We start from the raw sequence: 18288 nt of genomic DNA, 5'->3' as shown, positions 1-18288 counted from the left end.
GCGAGAAGGCGTGCAAATGATCAACGACATAAAGTCCAATGCTCGCGCCAGTAGCTTTGACAAAGTTTCACACTAAGTATGAAACAGAGTATACAACAATGTAAAAATTCTTATTTTTTTTAGAGCGATAGCCGTTATGGGTTTTTCCCACCACTGCAATAGAAGTGTGTGGTTGATGTTGTAGTTGTTAACGTCGTAGCTGTTGATGCTGCACTATCAGTTGGCGTAGTAGGGTGTCCGTCGTCGATGTTGCCAAAACCTCGAGAAAGAACGGCCGACTCTCGCGGGAGTGAGACATGGGTCCCTTGCGTGCGAGGGGGAGGCGTTGCCACGGAGCTACGCTGCAGCGTTAACAACCCACGTAATACATAGGAGTTTTGTAGTTACAAATTCCCACCGCACGCGCTATCTGCTAAAAAAAAATAGTCAATAACAAAATGCCATTGTTACACTCTCAGAGCCAAGATATCGTACAGGGAGACGCGTCTCCACGAGCTCCGGAACAAAGCACGAAACAAAAGCGTTTTTCAACAAAATAGTCAGATGTCTGTTTTGTTCCGAACGCTTTTGTGTTACGCACCCCACGGTTTGTGAACGCGACGCCTGTGCTCAACGACTTAGCCGTGAGGTGTAGCGGCTATCGCTGTTACTCTACTGTGGATGAACACAGGAGTGCCCAATTTTTGACAATATAAAAAGTCCCATATATTTCTTATGTTGTTTTGTTTGCTTTTTTACCAGAAAAGATAATTTGTTACATCTTTCCGAAGAAATGTTTATGATTTTTTTTAGTTCTTTCATCCCGACCTGTGCGTTGGGTTGAGTTGCAAACCTAAAACCTGGGTGCAAAGCAAAGCACTAAATACGCCTGTATCCTACTCCTCTGTATTTAACAATCGCCGCTCGTGTGCCTCAAACTAAAAAAACTAAATGAGTTAGCGCACTTGAATTTTCGGTCATTGTTTGTTTCCGTTTCTACAACCACGAGGGTGTACCATAATAGGCCACTTTTAAGTAAAAAAAAAACAACCAAAGTAAAGAGATGTCTTCCGTCAAGCTTATTCATTTCAATGTACAACCTTGATACATTAATTTATAAAGTCGCAGTTGTTTTGCACAACCTCATTGATTAAAACTATTTCTACATTGGGCTCGTTTCCAATTGCACAACGGAGGTGTTCCTTGTACAATTGAGAATGAAACGAAAAACTGAAACCAGAGATGACACAGAATCGCCATTCCTATGGCGTTCTGGGAAAAGCTGTTTCAAAATGTTCGTTGTGTGTATCCCCAGCATAATCACATTTTCTCAAAAATATAGATTTTTTTTAATTTTTAATAATGCGCTAGCATTAGTGCCCACATGACAGGGAAAACCTTACGGCATCCGTCTATGGACAAAAGAATGGAAAGGGAAGCGCGCAGTGTAGAGACAACAGCCGTAGTGCCGGCATTTTTCCGTCACCAGCAATAGCCAACGCTGGACATAGATCGGAAACGAGTGCTACGTCATCGCTCGGCTTCGAGTCGAGTTTTAGCCGAACGTTGACGCAATCGTCGTGTCCAATCCGTAAGCAGCATTGGCCTTCTCCGATGAAGACATCTCTATCAGCACTACGGCCTTGTTATCTAGGAGGTGTTGGTACACAGGAGGAGAGTAGTGAAGGACGAAGGCAAGAAGAAGGCGACGTCAAGGATTCCGGAGGCCAATGCGCGCGCGAATGCTGGGTCGGGTCTGAACTTTCTGGTGTGCGGAGTGCTTATGCCTTGGCTTGTGCTACTAAATGAAGGGCGAACCAAGGACTATAGCGCTGGTCTAAGTAGGCGTCAAAAGAGGACGGATTGGGAACGAAGGAGACGGGCTGCCGGAACCGGCGAACAACAAAAGCAGCGCCATAAATATCTTCCATGTTTCCTCAGAAAAGGATAGACAACAGATAATGAGCCCTCCAAAAAAGATACACGGCGTACGTCACAAAACAGCCTTCCAAAAGTGATCTCCAAAAGAAACTCCCAAAGCAGCAAAAAAATTAAAGGAAGTTCTATTGGTGGATATTTAGGGAATTAGTTATCATGACTTTCGGGGAGCACCACACACATGCCCCTTTTGGGAAACGCTAACACTGACCCCGTAACGAAGCCAAAAAGAGGCAGCGAAAAATAGAGGAAGCAAACGAGAAAGTCAAAAGACAAAGCCAAAACAGAAAAGAGAAAGGGGCAACGTTAGCGTTTCCCAAGAAGGTCATGCTAACGCACTCTTAAAGGATTCACCAATGCATATTGCTTTCATTTGAAGCTGTAAAGGTTTTGTGGAAGTGCCGTCTTTGTTGATTTAATATGCGAGGCAGATGTTGTCTTGCAGTAGGCATTGTCCAACCTTATGGTGCGACGATGACGAAGACGTCTTCTGCAGATGTCCTCTTAGAACGACAAAAACGTCCTCTGAAAACCTGATTGAGTGAAAATTCCACACGAAAACTTCTAAAAATGCTTTGTGAGGTAAAAAGAAAAATCAACCGACGAACCAATTGTCAACACGTTCCACGAAAGAAGAAGCCCATTGCAGGTCCTCTAATCGAAGCCTCCGTGGCAGTTTGACCGGCAGCTGTAGTACAAGGGTGCCTGGAACACATCCCCTACCAGTGTGTTTAGCGTCCTACTCGTCCCACGCGTCAAAGGGGGACTCGAAGTGGCAACAGATGGCGCCACGAAAAGCCGGGGTGTTGGGCTGCCCGATGTCCCAAACGCGGTGGTAGGCCATAAAAGTTCTGGAAAAAAAAAAAGAAAAGAGCAAAGGCGACAAGTGTCACTGTCGTCGCATCGTTACAACCGCTAGCTTCCGAAGCTTCCGTGGCCTGTCACGCTGGAGAGCGACCTGCGGCAAAACAGGCGTCTGCAACATCCGCCACCACTGCCGTGGCCCACCGCCAGGATCGCGGTCGGCGGTGGCATGACACGTTTGTGACGTCATCGGGTGGAACCCGTGGGACCAGTTCTTTGGACGCGGTAAACACACCGGTCGGAGAAGCGTTAACAAACTTCATTTTCTGAATACTCCGACTTTAGCCTTCACGGTATGTCTTTTATTGTCTCGAAAATCAAAGTAGCTATTGACAAAACCGGAAATGGAAGATTATGCTGAAACCAACATTTGAATTTTCTCGCGATCTGCGGTGCACGCTGTGACCTAACAAATGGTACAGGCTTTCAGGTAGCACAGGGAGTCTTGAGCAAAGTAGGTCACGCGTTTTTTCCTACTTCTCGTTGGATTTCTTTCAAGCAATCTTCTCCCACCATAAAATGTTTTGTAATCTGTCCGCAACGTGGTTTACCACCCAATTTGTACCATTTCTGTCGTCAAACTTCATTGTTCCCAGTAAGGGCTCTTGGCCCTTACTGGGAACAAACACGATGAAAACGAAATTTAAGAAGTCAGTAACTTCAAGCATTTTGTTTCTTTTCACACGATACATGTGGCACGGGTACAGCCGCGTCTATCGGTCTGTTGGGCCAATTTTGAAGCAAATCAGCGACAATAAAAAAAAAAATAGCCAGAGTACCACTTTAAGAAACGCCAGGCGTATAGTCCGTTATGTTCACGCTTTTGGGTTTATAATTCTTGCTGTTGTTGTTTTTTTCTTCTTAATTCTTATCGGCTAATGCCCCAATCTCATTGTTTACGGAGCGATGGTATGGAACTCGGTGCCCACCACGCCCTGCCCTTCTGAATAAGTCGGCGACTAAACAACGCGGAAGTTTGTCTGCTCTTTGCGCACCTCATGACCTTGTTTACCCCCTATAGACCATTCCATTTAGCGCTCTCTGGGCGACACCATTTTGTTCGACCGCAGCGCCCTCTCCACACATCCGGGAAGTTCAGCGGGTTCGGCGGGGTAAAACGAGAGAGAGGGCACGCCGCCGACTTCGCTAGCAGACGACAAACCGGGAGGTTGCCGTTCTCCATCTTTGGGCTGTATCGGCGGGCTCTACCGAACACCGAACTCTCGCTCGTGGCTGCCGTTGTGAAGTGGTTCGCGTTCTTAGAATAGTGGTGGCTACTCCAAAATCAGCCTATAGCTCTCTGTTGTTCTATTTTGCTAAATGATAAACTAGCATATCTTTTTTCCGTTACTTAAACAGCAGTTGAGTCAGCCGGCAGTACTACCCTCAACTACCGCGTGTATTGCGCCAGGAGAGCACGTTTTTATTTATTATTTCAGACTTCCACTCATGGTCACTAAAGGCCTACACCAGTACGAACTTTTGTATAGTAAAAAAGGTACAGCAACGGGATTTTCTTTTCGCCAAAGAGACCGGCCAATCTGACACAGTTTTCTCTATTTTTGTTTTTTATTTGCACGCAGGTAACAGTGCAATTGGACCCTGTGAGTCTTTTTATTTAGCATAGTATTACACGATAACTGGCTACCAAAATCTGCGCATCTGCGCTTGAAAGTTCCGAAATGACGCGATTTTAAACAGAGTTTGCACGCCAGCCGGACGCTAGCTACAGCCCACTCGGCGGAGCGGACGGCTTGCGGGGGAGAGGGGGAGTTCAGTTTTTTTTTTTTTTACCCTCTCTGCTATGACCCTAATGGAACGGTCTATACGCGCCCACGTGATTTTGTTTCTCCACGATCTCAACCAATGACGACGCGTGCTTAGCTGCCTCGTAATCACGCGTTCCCTGCGGGTTCTTAATGTTACCCCTTTGATTAGCGTGCTAATCAAAGGGGACCCTTGGTTCAATTTACACCCCTGCCCGTTTTCGATCTGGATTAGTGTCCTTTCGGCCTGTGTTCGTGTGTCACTATACTGCGTGGTGCGCCTCAAAGACCACAGGCGAGCGGCTGTACTGCACTGGCTAATTTTTTTATCAAAACCTGGGACACCAGAGACCCGTTGAAGCTGACTAACGTGTGGCTGTCTAAACATACAACGTAACTGTCTGCTTCTCTTCGCGTTCCAATGCTCCGAAGACGTCTCTTGAAACACTTGTTCACCGTATATAAAGCAATCGTCTCCACCAGTCGCAGCTCCAGAATCTCACATTGTGAATTGAGATTGAAGCAAACAGAAAAAGACCTTACTACTCACAAACCAACCCGTTATACACAAGCTCGTGCATCTTCGGCGCCCCCTATCGTATCCCCCAGACCGAGCGGGAAGCCTGAAGTGGTGCTGTGTGAGGCGTGCTTTAAATATCGCCGCCGCGAGAACGGGGTCAAGACGCCAAACATCCGTTCCGGCTCGGTACTGGGAAAATGCGAGGGAGAGTTTGGTGGAGGGGAGAGAGGTGAGGTAGCCACGGCGTATTAATACATCACACGCCAAGTCGATAGGAGCGGCCCTTGATAGAGCACCTTCACGAAACTTCTCCTAGGGAGAGGAACTCTCCTCTTTTTCCTTCTCCACCTCACTCGTGCGTGTGTGTGTACGCGCGTATTGATTTAACGATCGGCTGCTGGCAAAGGGGCCTGCACACTCGCAATCTGGAGATGCCTCGCCTGCCGCCGGTAGTCTTCTGCGCCCTCCTCACCAAATTGCTGTCTCGTTTTTTTTTTTTTTTTTTTTTTTTTTCTTTTTGTGTTTTTTTAAGATTATAAAGCCGATCTTCAAATCACGTCTAAATCAAGCTCTATTTTTTCACTGTGACTCCCTTGTTCTCTAGAAGAACTGGGAAGGAAAGGGCTGTTCGTCTCCTAGCGATATTGCTCTTTCTTCTATACCCCGCTCTACAATAAGACCGACGGCAGCCAACGCTTCGATTAATTAGAGCCAATCAAGCATTTTCAAAAAGTGCGTCAAAATAGCACTCGTCCCTTTTGGTGCGTTTGCTTTCATCTGCTAAACCAATCATGCATGGAAAAGAAGTGCTCGATCACGGCGCATCCACTCTAAGTGATTGGGTTATCCGGCGACGGCAAACGCACGAAAGCGACGAGTATCATGACGATGCGCTTTTGTCGCTGTTTGGTTGGCTCAATTGGATTGTAGCGTTTGCTGCGGTCGAGCGTGGCGAGAAACTGAGTATATAGCCGGATCATCCCATCTTTTGGTGACGATCCGTACAAGTCCCACCGGATCCTTAACATGTGTCGGCAGCGTTGACCATAGCCAAGTTTTTCTGCTAACAACAGTTTCTACGTGATTATCATCATCTTGCAATTAAATGGTATAAATTGCTACGATATTAATGATGTAATTGGCTTTGCTCGCGCGATGACATTCTAGTGTGGAGGATTCTAGAGCGCTGTAAAGCCAGCTCCAGTCCACTGGGCCTCCTAAAAAAACAAAATTACCCCATTCACTTGGATTGAGGCTGCCTTTCCTTGGCGGCTAAGTTTCTGCACAGATTAGAGTGCCCGAGAGAGGCATCCTAGTTTATCTGAAGCATTAACTATTATGTCTGCAAGGCTGCAATCCTTCAGGGACCTTCGCCTCCGGCTCAATCCATCTTGTTGTTGTTGTTGTTGTTTTTTTGTCAGTTTCGCATCATTTCTGCTTTTGTGACTGTTGCATCGATAGCTCTTTAATTAGCTTTTGTTTTCTCATTGGCGCAGCGTATAATTTGGCGTCCTTCCGATACACCCTAGCACGCGTGGACTGCGCTCTCTGCATTCATGAATTAATTAGCCGATCAATTAGCTCGCCGGTGTCCTCTGGTCGAGTCTCGACAGGAAGGCAAATCCGGTGACATCACGGACTCAGCCGGAAGATGTTCTCAAAAAACGATTGATGGAAATACATGTACATATATATACATTTAAAGAGAGAGATAGAGAAAGAAGAAAGAGGTGCAAGCAAAATTGGAGCAGCTAAGTATAAAGAGGAGGGTATAAGAAGCAGCTCCTACTTTAGGAGTTTCTCAGAAGCGGTCTGCTCAAAGGTCCTCGATTAGTCGGAAGAAAGCCACCGCCGTAATTAGGTACGCTTTTTTCCGACCTGCTTTGGCCTCGACACTCGGCATCACTGCAAAGAAATACAGTCGAAGACACTGGTTTTAGAAACTTAACCCGTGCTTCCTTGACCTCGTCACCCATGAAGGTTCCAACTTACGGTATAATTTTTAATTAGGCTCACTGAATAGACTACTCTGCTCGGACTTAAGATCTTTGTTCCGATGCTCCATTGAATACTAAGCTGACTGGGCAGAGGAAGCTACTTGCTGGTTCGACAAGTCAATTGTCGCTTTTGAGTCACGTGACCACGACCTCCGCGCATGCCCACGCGAGGCGAACAGGGACGCAATAATAGGCAGGCTAATAGGCAGGCGAATGATTGGCCCGCCGAACGAGCAGCTTCCACTGCCCTATCAAGTCAGCAGTGAACGGAATATAGAACGACAAATATCATTGTTTGTTCGTCTAAAAATGAGCTCAGCTACTGTGTGTCCCGCGCAATTTTCTGGAGTGCTGCGTGCTCACAAAGACGTTATTTCGTAAACAGTTTCTTACGCGTACTTATAATATGTATGTATATACGTATATATGTATATATGTATATATAAAAAAAGATTAATTTGGTAAATATATATATATATATATATTTACCAAAATAATCTTTTTTGACATTGCTGCAAGCGGTACTTGTGTTTGTTGTCCGGGACCCGCTTTAAACTGGCATTAACAAACTTTAGTTATACTTATAAACTGCAGATGGAGGATAAAGTCACCAAACATTTTGTTGTTCATCAATATTTTTACAGGAGTCAAAGCCTGTTGGCGCTAATCTAGAAAGAGCGTATGAATTGATTGTGAGTTTAGAGTAGTTTTTTACTTCCATTATTTTTTTACAGTGCTAACAGCGAAATCATCGGGTTATACGCTTAACCCTAGCCTCACATTTTGTTATATTCATAATAGTTTTGGCACCTATGCGGTATAAAAATTGCTTGCCCACGATTGATTTTTATCCGTCGATGCTGACCCGTGGGCAAGCCTCGTAGACGAAGAAGCATCAACCCGGGGTAAAGGGGAAGCTGAGGCCTCATGATGCAAAAATGGGCTGGTTGGGCGAATGCATTTGCAAAAAAAAAAGCGCGAAAAGTTACGACAGATGAAAAACAAACCTAAGGAGATCAAGGGCTCAACACAAACTGAAAGGTTAGGTATATTAAAAAGAAATGATAAAGTGTGTACCTTAAAAAGAAAAAATGTTCAGCTGATAGTTTACGCATGCTTTTGTTAATTGTGTTTCTTCTCCCGTCTTACTTCTTGCGCTGTTTTCTTGCGTTTTTTTTTTTTTTTTACAACGTTCGTGTTATTTTTTGGAGCTCGCCACGCTCTTATTATTCTTGTTATTCCAGTTAACCAACATGATCATCGCCAAGGCAATCCCGGGGAGCAAGTGGACTCAAGGAGGCAAACAAAAAGGAGAAGACGGGAGGCAATTTGCGAACGTCCGCCTCTGAAGTCCCTCGAGAAAAGCAGGAGGCCGCTCACTCACGTCGTGAACGAAATCTGGTCAGGTCAATATCCCGCACTCTGGAGAACCCAAGAGAATTCCAGGTCGACGACGGACCTCCTGTAACCACCATCGCGTCCAAAGAAGAGAGTAGTGATTCAAGCTCAGGAATGTCATAAAAGTCGCTGAACACACACTCACACAAATGCACACACATGAATTGCTTGGCTTAGACAATCCGTCAAATGCAAGGAACGCGCTATACACATTTCCAAGAAACGCTCCTATGCCGCCGCCATGTTGCTGATGCTGATGCGGCTGGTGCGACCCTCGCGCCTTCTATTAGCTAGAAATGTTCTGCCACCCTCGTGAACAATGGAAACCCGCTCAGTGAGATTCTCTACCTATGTTTTGTGGTTGTGCACTCGACGTTTTCTGGCCCATCTTGGAAGTTTCCACTTAATTTTTGGCATGCACGCCGCGTACCCTTTCTGTGTTATCTTCAACTGTGAGAACTAGGGCTGGTATGTGCCTGCCATTCAAGCGTTTCTGCTCGACATTCACGGCAAACGAAGGAGGCGAAGGACGTCGAACGCCCTCGACGCGACTTTGCAAACAATGACAACTGCTCTCCCCCCTCCCACGGATAATCCGCGTAGAGTTCTTCTCAGTCATACCCAAAAATAGTTGTTCGGGTCGGAGTCAGTCGCGCCCCTTCTTTTGCCTTGGTGCTGGTGTGAAAAAAAGGAAGGTCTTTCCAAAGCGTGCCCCAAAACGGAGTCATCTTGGATTTTGTCCAATCGTCAAGATGTGACTGTCGTCGACACTGACTGAGTTATTTGAGATCTTTGTCGCATAAATTATTTTCAGATACCGCTGCATTGTGCGGTACGTTACAATATATTGTTCGAATGTTAACACTTGCTAAATTGTATGTCCGTGTCCTGTCCATAGGTAAACACGTTATACGTTAGCGTGAAATATACATGCCTTTCGGCTATCTTCTGTTGGACATTATTTTTGACAGCTAAGCCCTTTGTCGTTAGCCGGGCGGCACCGTCAATACTTATCCTTAACAGAAATGGCAACTAACATTCCAGTTGCATTCGTTCCGTCGCGCGCGTATCCAACAAAAATAGTTTAAAGGTCTCGTTTTGCTTCCTTTCTTTTTTTTTTTTGATATGTGGTACAATGCTTTCTCGGTGTCCTTGGGAAAATACATACATCATGAAACACAAAAAACACAGGTAAAAGAGGAGAATTTAGCCGCCAGCAGTGTTTGAAACTGCGCCTACGCACGCTGCGCCTATCGAAATCACAGTTCACTCGGTTAGGGTTAGCAGGGACGCCGGTGAGAGTCTGGCCCTAAACCCAGTGACTGGGCTAGAAAACGGTCGCTTGCCTCTGGAGTTGAGTGTTCCTTCGAAAGGCGTATAGCACCTGATACATCATGAAATGAAATTGATATATTTCCTCGCTAAATCTAGCGCGGGAATGGTTACGTCGCGTCACGTGACACGATTACGTCGCAGAGCAACTAGACACCACGTGACACTATGACGTCACATGACATTATAACACCAAGTCACGTGACAGTATGATACGACATCACTAATCTTCTCCTTTCTCTCAGACACCTGGGTTTGCTTCCGATTAATCTCGGCTCTTGGTTTTGATTACCTCGGCTCTCTATATGCGTTTCTAACCCGCATTGCCCATGCCGTTTTTAATGAAACGTCGTTAACGTTGTACTCGCTTTTTTTCTTTCTTTTTTTTGTCGAATCGGCAAGTTTTTGATTCGAGCAACACCACCTAGATTAGATCACAGTCCGTAAACACGCTCCTCTTCTTCAACGCGACGTCATGACACTTTGATGGCGCCAACTCGGCAATTGTGCCCGAGCACAACTCCCAGCATCATTTCGACGCGTTTAATTGGACACGAGGACCAGCCGAACCCTGACGCGCCACTCGCGTCCAATCTGTGTCCGCGCTCGACCTCGCTGGAGTGACGTCGAATCGCTCGTGCACCGCTCTTAATTGCTCCAGCTGGTATACGTTGGTCCGGCGGAATCGGCGAATTCGGTACGTATGGGGCAACGCTCCCGTCATGAAGGCGAAACACGAAAAACAATTGTGTTTTCTGTGTGTGCGTACGCTCGAGCGTGCATGTTCGTGTCCGTGTGTGTGTGTGCACTCTAAAAAACTGTCTGTGTGTCTACTTTCACGCACAACACTGGGAGAGCTAATCACCGCAACGTACGGGGGCAGCTCAGCGAATGACGATGCCAAAACATATGTTTAGACCAAAAAACGCAGACTGAGTTTTGACATTAAGCAATGCAAGCGTGACATTTTGCATTGCTTAATGTCACAATTCAGACTGCGTTTTTTGGTCTAAACATATGTTTTTTCATCGTCATTCGCTGAGCTGCCTCCGTAAGTTGCGGTGATTGGCTCTCCCAGCTTTGTGCGTGAAAGTAGACGCACAGACATTTTTTAGAGCGTGTGTGTGTGTGTGTGTGTGTGTGTGTTTAGACGGCGATGGAGGTAGTGAGCCCCAATGGGCGTCTGACGTTTCCACTAAAAATGAGAGATTTATCCAGTGCAGCTCCACTGCAAGCCTGGCAAGTTTAAAGTGCATTATGCACTAGAGAGACGTGACAACCCGCCACTACGCTGCTCATACGGATCAGAAGTTTATAGCCCCCTTTATTCCTAAAGTCCTATTACGCATTAAATTGAGTATTCAAAGAGCGATAGTTTAAATGTATTTATTATAACTTATAATACATTAAAACAGTCGTTTCGCGATATAAAACATCTATATCTTTATTTATTTTTTTATAAACACCCCTGCTAAATTAAGCGGGGAAACTGAATTTGTACAAACTTCACGCAAGGTTAAATTCGTCTCCAAAATTTAGCTGATACATATTGGTGCATAAGTCACGTGAACGTTAGGTAACTTCTACAGGGAAACCTTTCGCATCACGTGCTCCACCGAGCTGTACGTGGGGCAGCTCGGAGCACTCGGCCACCGTTTTCCCGAAATCCCAAAGACGTTCACCGAAGTTTCCTCCCCAGAGGCCCCACTACTCCCCGCTACCCGATAAATTTCTTCCTTTCCCGAGTGCCGGAAGAAAAGATGGATTGGGTACACCCCGACAGCGTGTGCACGAACACGATATGGAATATTGTGAGCCGGCGGCGAGCTTTCCTCCGCTGACACGCTCTCGTTGCTTCCTCTTACATAGTTCCAGACAATTTAGTATGGACATTTTATTTCCTAGCAATGAGGTAATCGCATCAATGTAAAACTCAAGACGCAAAAAAAAAGGGAAACAGTGAACAAAGGAATTAAGGAGCAGAGTACAAAGGGAAGGAGATAGCGAGGTCGGAAAGAAGCCATTCTTCGGTTTCTCTTATTGGTACCGCGGGCCCATTGAAAGGCCGCGTCTTGGAAACAATTAAGCGACGACACGTGAGATGGATAGGAGTGCCACTCATAGGCGGTACTCATAACGAGGCTCTTAAGGACGAGAAAAATTGTTTGGGCAAAGAGAATAAAGATGAAGCTTAAGGTGGCTTCCTTCTTTTGTCCCTCTTTACGGAGCCACAATCTATAAATGTGTCAATCTCTCCATGTAATCTATCAAAATAAAGCTCTTCTTTTTTTACGTCTCTGTTGTACAGTTGTATTTATCTTCCTTGCTCCGTGTTCTTACTTCATTATTTCATTCGTATTTTCTTTAAATTGCTTCTGTTCTTCATGCCTCTTTTGCGTCATTCTTTGGCAATAATGTCATCACCTGTCTACCACCTCTGACGTTGTGTTGTACTTCGCTTTCTTGTTTTCTTTTTTTTATTTTACTCTTTTTTTTCTCTTTCTCTTTACTACACTCTATTTTTATCTTTCGCTGGAACTACGGCTCCCGATTCTTATTGACATCGTCTAATGATTCTTCGCTGTGGCCCTCATGGATTGCAGTGCTATCAACCGCATCCCTTATCATCTGAGTATAGGTTATAGAACATCGAATCTCTGTGGATTATCAGCTATAATTTTTTTTTCATTCAGCTACTATGATTAACGTTTTAGGTGGTTTTTATACGTTCACTTGAGTTTTTGTAGAGCTGGTCGTTGATTATAATTTAATATTTTATTGCAAACGACAATCCAAAAGTTACGAATATCCGCACAAAACAAAACGATGCTTGCTTTTGTCTTTTTTCGCATAAAATACAAGAAAAGAGTGATTCAACAACCAGCGCCCTGTTTCACATTGAGTCAGACCACAAGGCTGCAACTACGATTACGAAGCAGCCAATCAAAGAGCGGCAAAAGTGCATTGTCATGGTGCTCGTCGTGTTTGCGCATTCGCTTTCGCCGGCGGCTGAACCAATCGCGCAAAGTGAACGTGGCGTAATCTTGCGCTTTATAATGTGCGTGATTGGTAGAGCGGGTAACAAAAAACGCACAAAGACGACAAGCGTCTTGACGATGCACTTTTGGTTCCGCCTGATTGGCTCCATTGGATCTTGGCGTAGGCTGCGGTCTGATTCAATGTGACACTGAGTCTATGCCGAGCAAAAGTTCGTCTGCTTCTTTTGCAGGGGTTGTGGTGACGTCAGAAAGACGAGCTCTGATTGGCTCTCATTGAAGGATGGAGGTTAGACCTCAAGGCATCTAGCATTGAGGTCTACGCTCTATACCTTTAGGACTTCAGGCAACGTCACAAAGAATAGTCAGAGCCTGTGCGCTGGAATTGTGATGTCATCTCTCAGTGAAATCAATCGCGGACAGAGATTGGGTACGAGTGCTGCATTCGCCTATGGTGTTACCTCGTGTACTCTCAACACGTCGAGGGACGCTCGGCGTTTGGCGAGGGTCCAATGGCTGAGTTAGCGACATCGGACTCTCATGTGGCTCCACGGAGGAAGAGAGCTGTTTACGAGCCTTTGATTATTCTAGGTGGTGTTGCTCCGGTTCAAGCATTTCTTTATTGTACTCACAAAACAGCAAGCTTGGGGACCCATCAAATAGCACGTCGTAAACAAAAGTTCGAGACTTTATTTTCTTTCCCGCGCGCTGACGTAGGCGACGTTATTATAGCTTATGGACCTTGTTAGGTAAGAAGAGACCCCCACCAAATAGACACCTCGAAGTGACGTCATATGATCACTATAGGCGGACTGACTTCCCGCATAATTCAGCAGACTGGTTCCACGTGGCGTCATCACGTGGACATTCCACGTGACCATCCTGCATGTAGAATTTCAAGTCCTAAGTCACTGACAGCTTCAGAAGCGTAGTAATGCAAAAATTAAAAGCTTCGAATTCTTTCAAAGCTAAAATCGTTTGTCTTGCCATTTTAGAATGAAACAGGCTCGATGCGGAGGGCAAGTCGTCTGCTTCTTGCAACCGGGGTTGCGATGATGCCAAAACGCGAAGCTCTTATTGGTTGATTGAAACAAAAATATTGGGTAAACATCAAGTCAGCTAGCATTGAGGTCTTTTCGCTATTTTTTCAATCAAAGCCAATCAGAGCACGGTGTCATCCTGAAGTCATCGCAACTCCGGCGCAAGAAGCAGATGACTTCCGCACTTATTTGACGTAGAACTACGTCCTTCTCTTCACTTGGAAGGAGGTGCAAAGTTGGAGGATCGATGTCACAAAAACTTGGTCGCAAAAGTGACGTCAAACGGATAAGACCCTACCGATTTGCGTCGCCGCGCTCCATGACGGCGCGTCGTGCCTGCTGCCGAGAACAGCGCAGTGCGCTCGAGGGACCGTTTAATGCGATCGCATTCCTCAGCTACACCCCGGATTTATTGGACTTTCTGCCCTCCTAATGCGCAGTAGGTATGCGCAGTAAACCATCTCAGCTCACATTCTCACACTCCTTCACTTTCGCACCCTCTTCGCAGGACCTGAAGACCTTGATGTCGTATCCGACGTCGTCATAGAGGTCGTTCGAGACGTCGTCTCTAACGTCGTCCTCTAGGACGTCATTCTCGACGTCGTCCTTGAGATCATCCTTGAGATCGTCCTAGAAATCGTCCTAGAGGTCGTCCTAGAGGTCGTCCTAGAGGTCGTTTATGATGTCGTCTTCTGGTACGTTGTTTTCGACGTCGTCTTAGGTGTCGTCCTTGAGATTGTCCTAGACAAATGACATTGCAATTCATAGCCAACCAACAATAGCGGTTTCTGCAGCAATGTCTTTTCTGTTGGCTTGCTCGTTTGCTCGCTTCAACACGACGCACTCCTGTCTGATTTAAACGGCGATAGAGGCCGCTCAGGCAGCCTCGATTCCACAATTTTCGCTCGTCGCTCTGGGCAGCGGCCGAGCGGCCGATCACGGGTCTCCGCGGCATGCGCAGTTCACGTGACTTTTAAGCGCGACTCGGTGAAGCGGTAACCCTCCCCCCCCCCCTTTCTCTCATTTCTTGTTCCACCCACACCTAGCTCTACGGAAATTAAGGCAGCATAGTACAGCTATGCACCGATCAATGTTTTGTTTTATTCATGCCTTTCAGTATACGACTATCAAGAACAGAGCCACGCACGTGCGAGACAGGGCACCTGCACTTCTGAGAGAGTTGAAAGACATCTTAAACTAGGGCTTCTTTTCCGCACGGATTACCTACGACACCACTTAACTTGTTTAACCCCTTCTCCTCCCTTGGGATTAGCAGGGACGCTGCTAATCCCAAGAAGGAAGAAGTGTGCGACGGCGGAACGCTGCTTAAAGCATTCCGAGAGGGAACAGCGAGAAGATTAAGGAATATTATGCTTTGGCGAGCAAATAATTAACTTAGTGTTGGGGAGGGCACATGGGAATACCGCTAGCACTTAGCTGCCTTAATGCAGACGAAGCTGTTATGGAGGCGGCGGTTTGTTTGCACCCTAATGGGGTCTTGTGTTGCCGGCATTCAGCGCCGCAGGTTGCTTTGAAGAGTTGAAGGAGGGAAGAGGAGTGGGGGAAAAGGGGGGCGGGGGGGGGGGGGGGGTTAAGAGCTTACTTGTTTAAGTGAGAAATTTTCAGGTTTCCCCAGAGAGTGTTTCTAATTCTTAATGCGGACGCAGTATTTGTTCGAGATTCCACAATACACTGGCCGATGTACTGCCACACTTGAAAAATACAAAAGTCACCCGCAGGACCATACCAAACTTGACTTTCGTGTGTAGGTAGTGGAAGTTCGTTCCTCCTTTTGAGGTACGGCGACACTGCTTCATGCTATAGCTGAGAAATTAAGCCGGTACGACCGCTAGGCTGGGATTTCCTTAACGTGCGTCGAGTCGTAGTGATACACGATCGCACACATGCAAGCCGACGCTCATTCAGATCGAAACGGGCAAGCGTAAGGAGTGAACCGAGAATCCCTGGGCTCTACAGCGTGAGCTTTTGCCCCACATACTCCGTGTTGTGATGTTTTAGAAAGACATTCTGCCACCGTCCGCCTCTCCCTCCCCCCTTTACCGGAAAGACCATTATCCTGAAGAGCCTAGCTAAGTATCCTGCTATTCTCAAGTTCTGTAAAAGCCAGCCATGTCCTTCCCCCTCACCCCACTATGAACATTCGTAGAGTCTAATCCGACCCCTACGTCCCGACAGAAGAGAGCTAATATTTAGCCAACAACTTGTTTCCCGACATTTATTTTTTTACAGCACGAGATACCCAAAGTTTTCTTTGTTCTCTTTATACGGCTTACAAAGGCTGGAGAAGCCTTTGATGACGCACCCGCGAGTTTTGTTTATCGCTTTCTTGCACCTCTTTATATATTTTCTTTTACGTGCGATGGGGTAAATTTACACCACTTTCGTTGGAGCCGTCGTTATGGCCTCGTAAAGGAAGGTCCGAGATCTGAACTGCTGCGCACAATCTTCTTCTTAGAGCTTAAGCATAAAGCATGCGCTTTGTACTTTGTCTTTCTGGAGCTCTTACCTACATGTACGTGCGCTGCTTCGTTTTCGTTCATATCTCATTAAAAATATTTTATAGTTTATTTTCTTTTTGTTTGAGTAAATCCCGGTGCTTATACGTCCTAAACGCTGAACATAGGTAAAGTGTTTTGCCTTACGCAGGCGTGTGTAGTTTTCGCTGTGGCAATCTTTATGTGCTGTACAGCACATATATTACTGCCTATGATTACTTGGGCAAAACTTTTCAATAGTGTTTTTTTAACGTTTGTCCTTAACATTGCTTCAGCCCTTCGTACTTCCAATAACTTCCTGGAATTCTGGTCTCACTATACTCCTCCTTCGTTCCTCAACAAAAGAAATAACTATTAATAGCGACGTTTCATTGCTCGCTTGAACAATCAACGCGCTAAAAATATTACACGAAAATTATATATTTATGCAGTTGTCAGTAACAGCAACGAAAAAAGTTAAACTGGCGCAAATAATGGCAAAACACAAGGTTATTAAGAAAGGAAGCTAGGTGGTTAACGTCACACATGATTCTAACCGGACACGACGATCGACAAGGGGACAAGAGATAAACCCACGCCTCAACATTGCGTTGGTGCGTCTGTGTTTGTCCCTTGTCCCCTTGTCGTTCGTCGTCTCCGGTGGCAATCATGCATAACAAAGAATGTCCGCATTGTGACCACTCACGGAACTTTGAAAATGTATCCAAAGTGCCACCAGATATTCCCCTTTGCTGCAGCGCCCTTCAGCGACAGTCGAGAGGGGGATTCTGAAAGCTTCTTAAAGGTGCAATACACTTGAATAGACCTGTTTCCCTACATGGTAAAGGAGCAGTGCAATCAACCCAAGAACTACCGGTCCATGACTTTACCTTTTTTATATATTTAGTTGCTTAGCATAAAGTCAATGTCACATGTATATTGAGGTTTGCCATTTTATTAAAAAAAAAATATTGTCCGAAAAATGCGATATTTCTCATTGAGACTTTAATACTTATCAAATATTTCCGGAATGGGACTAGACAACCTCAATATGCCTCCCCTCTGGCATTTCTTGAGGACATGTTCTAACCATGTTCACGTTCACCAACACTTGACAACGGCACAAAAACTTTTTTGTGTGAGCCGAGCTGTGGTCTACTTTCTTCCGACCAGTTCACGACCAGCAAGTCTAAGAAGAATTTCTATCATTTTCTATTTGACACACCTAGGAGTAGCAACGTTATGTGTCCTTTAATCGCTTTTCGCAGACGGAAGTCTAAACAAACAAAAAAATCTTTCGAATACACCTCAGCTAATGTGCCTCGTTTTGTTGCGAAGTGGTATAATTCGTGAAGTTGCCTATGAATGCGCACCAAACCAATATAAACATCTCTCTCAATATTGTTTTAATTCCAAGGCACAAGGACACGAAGACAGAAGCAGACGCGACGCAAAAGTATAACGACACCGATAAAACACGATCTAGCCCAACTGTAGTAATACTTATGCAGATTATAAATTTTCTTTCTCGCCGAAAAAGGTAGAACACTCAAACTTTCCTTCGAAATTTATATTGGAGAAAGTCAACTGCTTTCACCAATTTCCAGAGACGAAAAAACCCACAGCTTAAATATAACTGACAAAACTAGAACAAAAGTTCCTCTTCATTATCGATTTAACACGAGCTGATTGAAATTCAAAATTTCTTTTCAGGAGGAATTGTACTACCAAAGTTTCATACGCCTCAAGGCGATAGATGCTTCAGAAAGAGCTGGACTCTTGATTAAAAAAAACCTCATATAAAATGCACTCGAAATTTTGATTATACAAAGAATGAACAATTGGACGGCTCTTCATAATAGCGCTGAACTTTGTTCCCGACTGCGACCCGAAAATTGACATGCTGTTATCGTTTGTATTTTGTTTAATTGAGTGACAACGAAATGCCCTGTTGCTTTGTTGT

Source organism: Ixodes scapularis, unplaced genomic scaffold, assembly GCF_016920785.2.
Source record: "Ixodes scapularis isolate PalLabHiFi unplaced genomic scaffold, ASM1692078v2 PGA_scaffold10__122_contigs__length_95168666, whole genome shotgun sequence".
In the NCBI taxonomy this organism is placed as follows: domain Eukaryota; kingdom Metazoa; phylum Arthropoda; class Arachnida; order Ixodida; family Ixodidae; genus Ixodes; species Ixodes scapularis.
The sequence above is the reverse complement of the archived record's forward strand: the minus strand, read 5'-3'. Positions refer to the sequence as shown.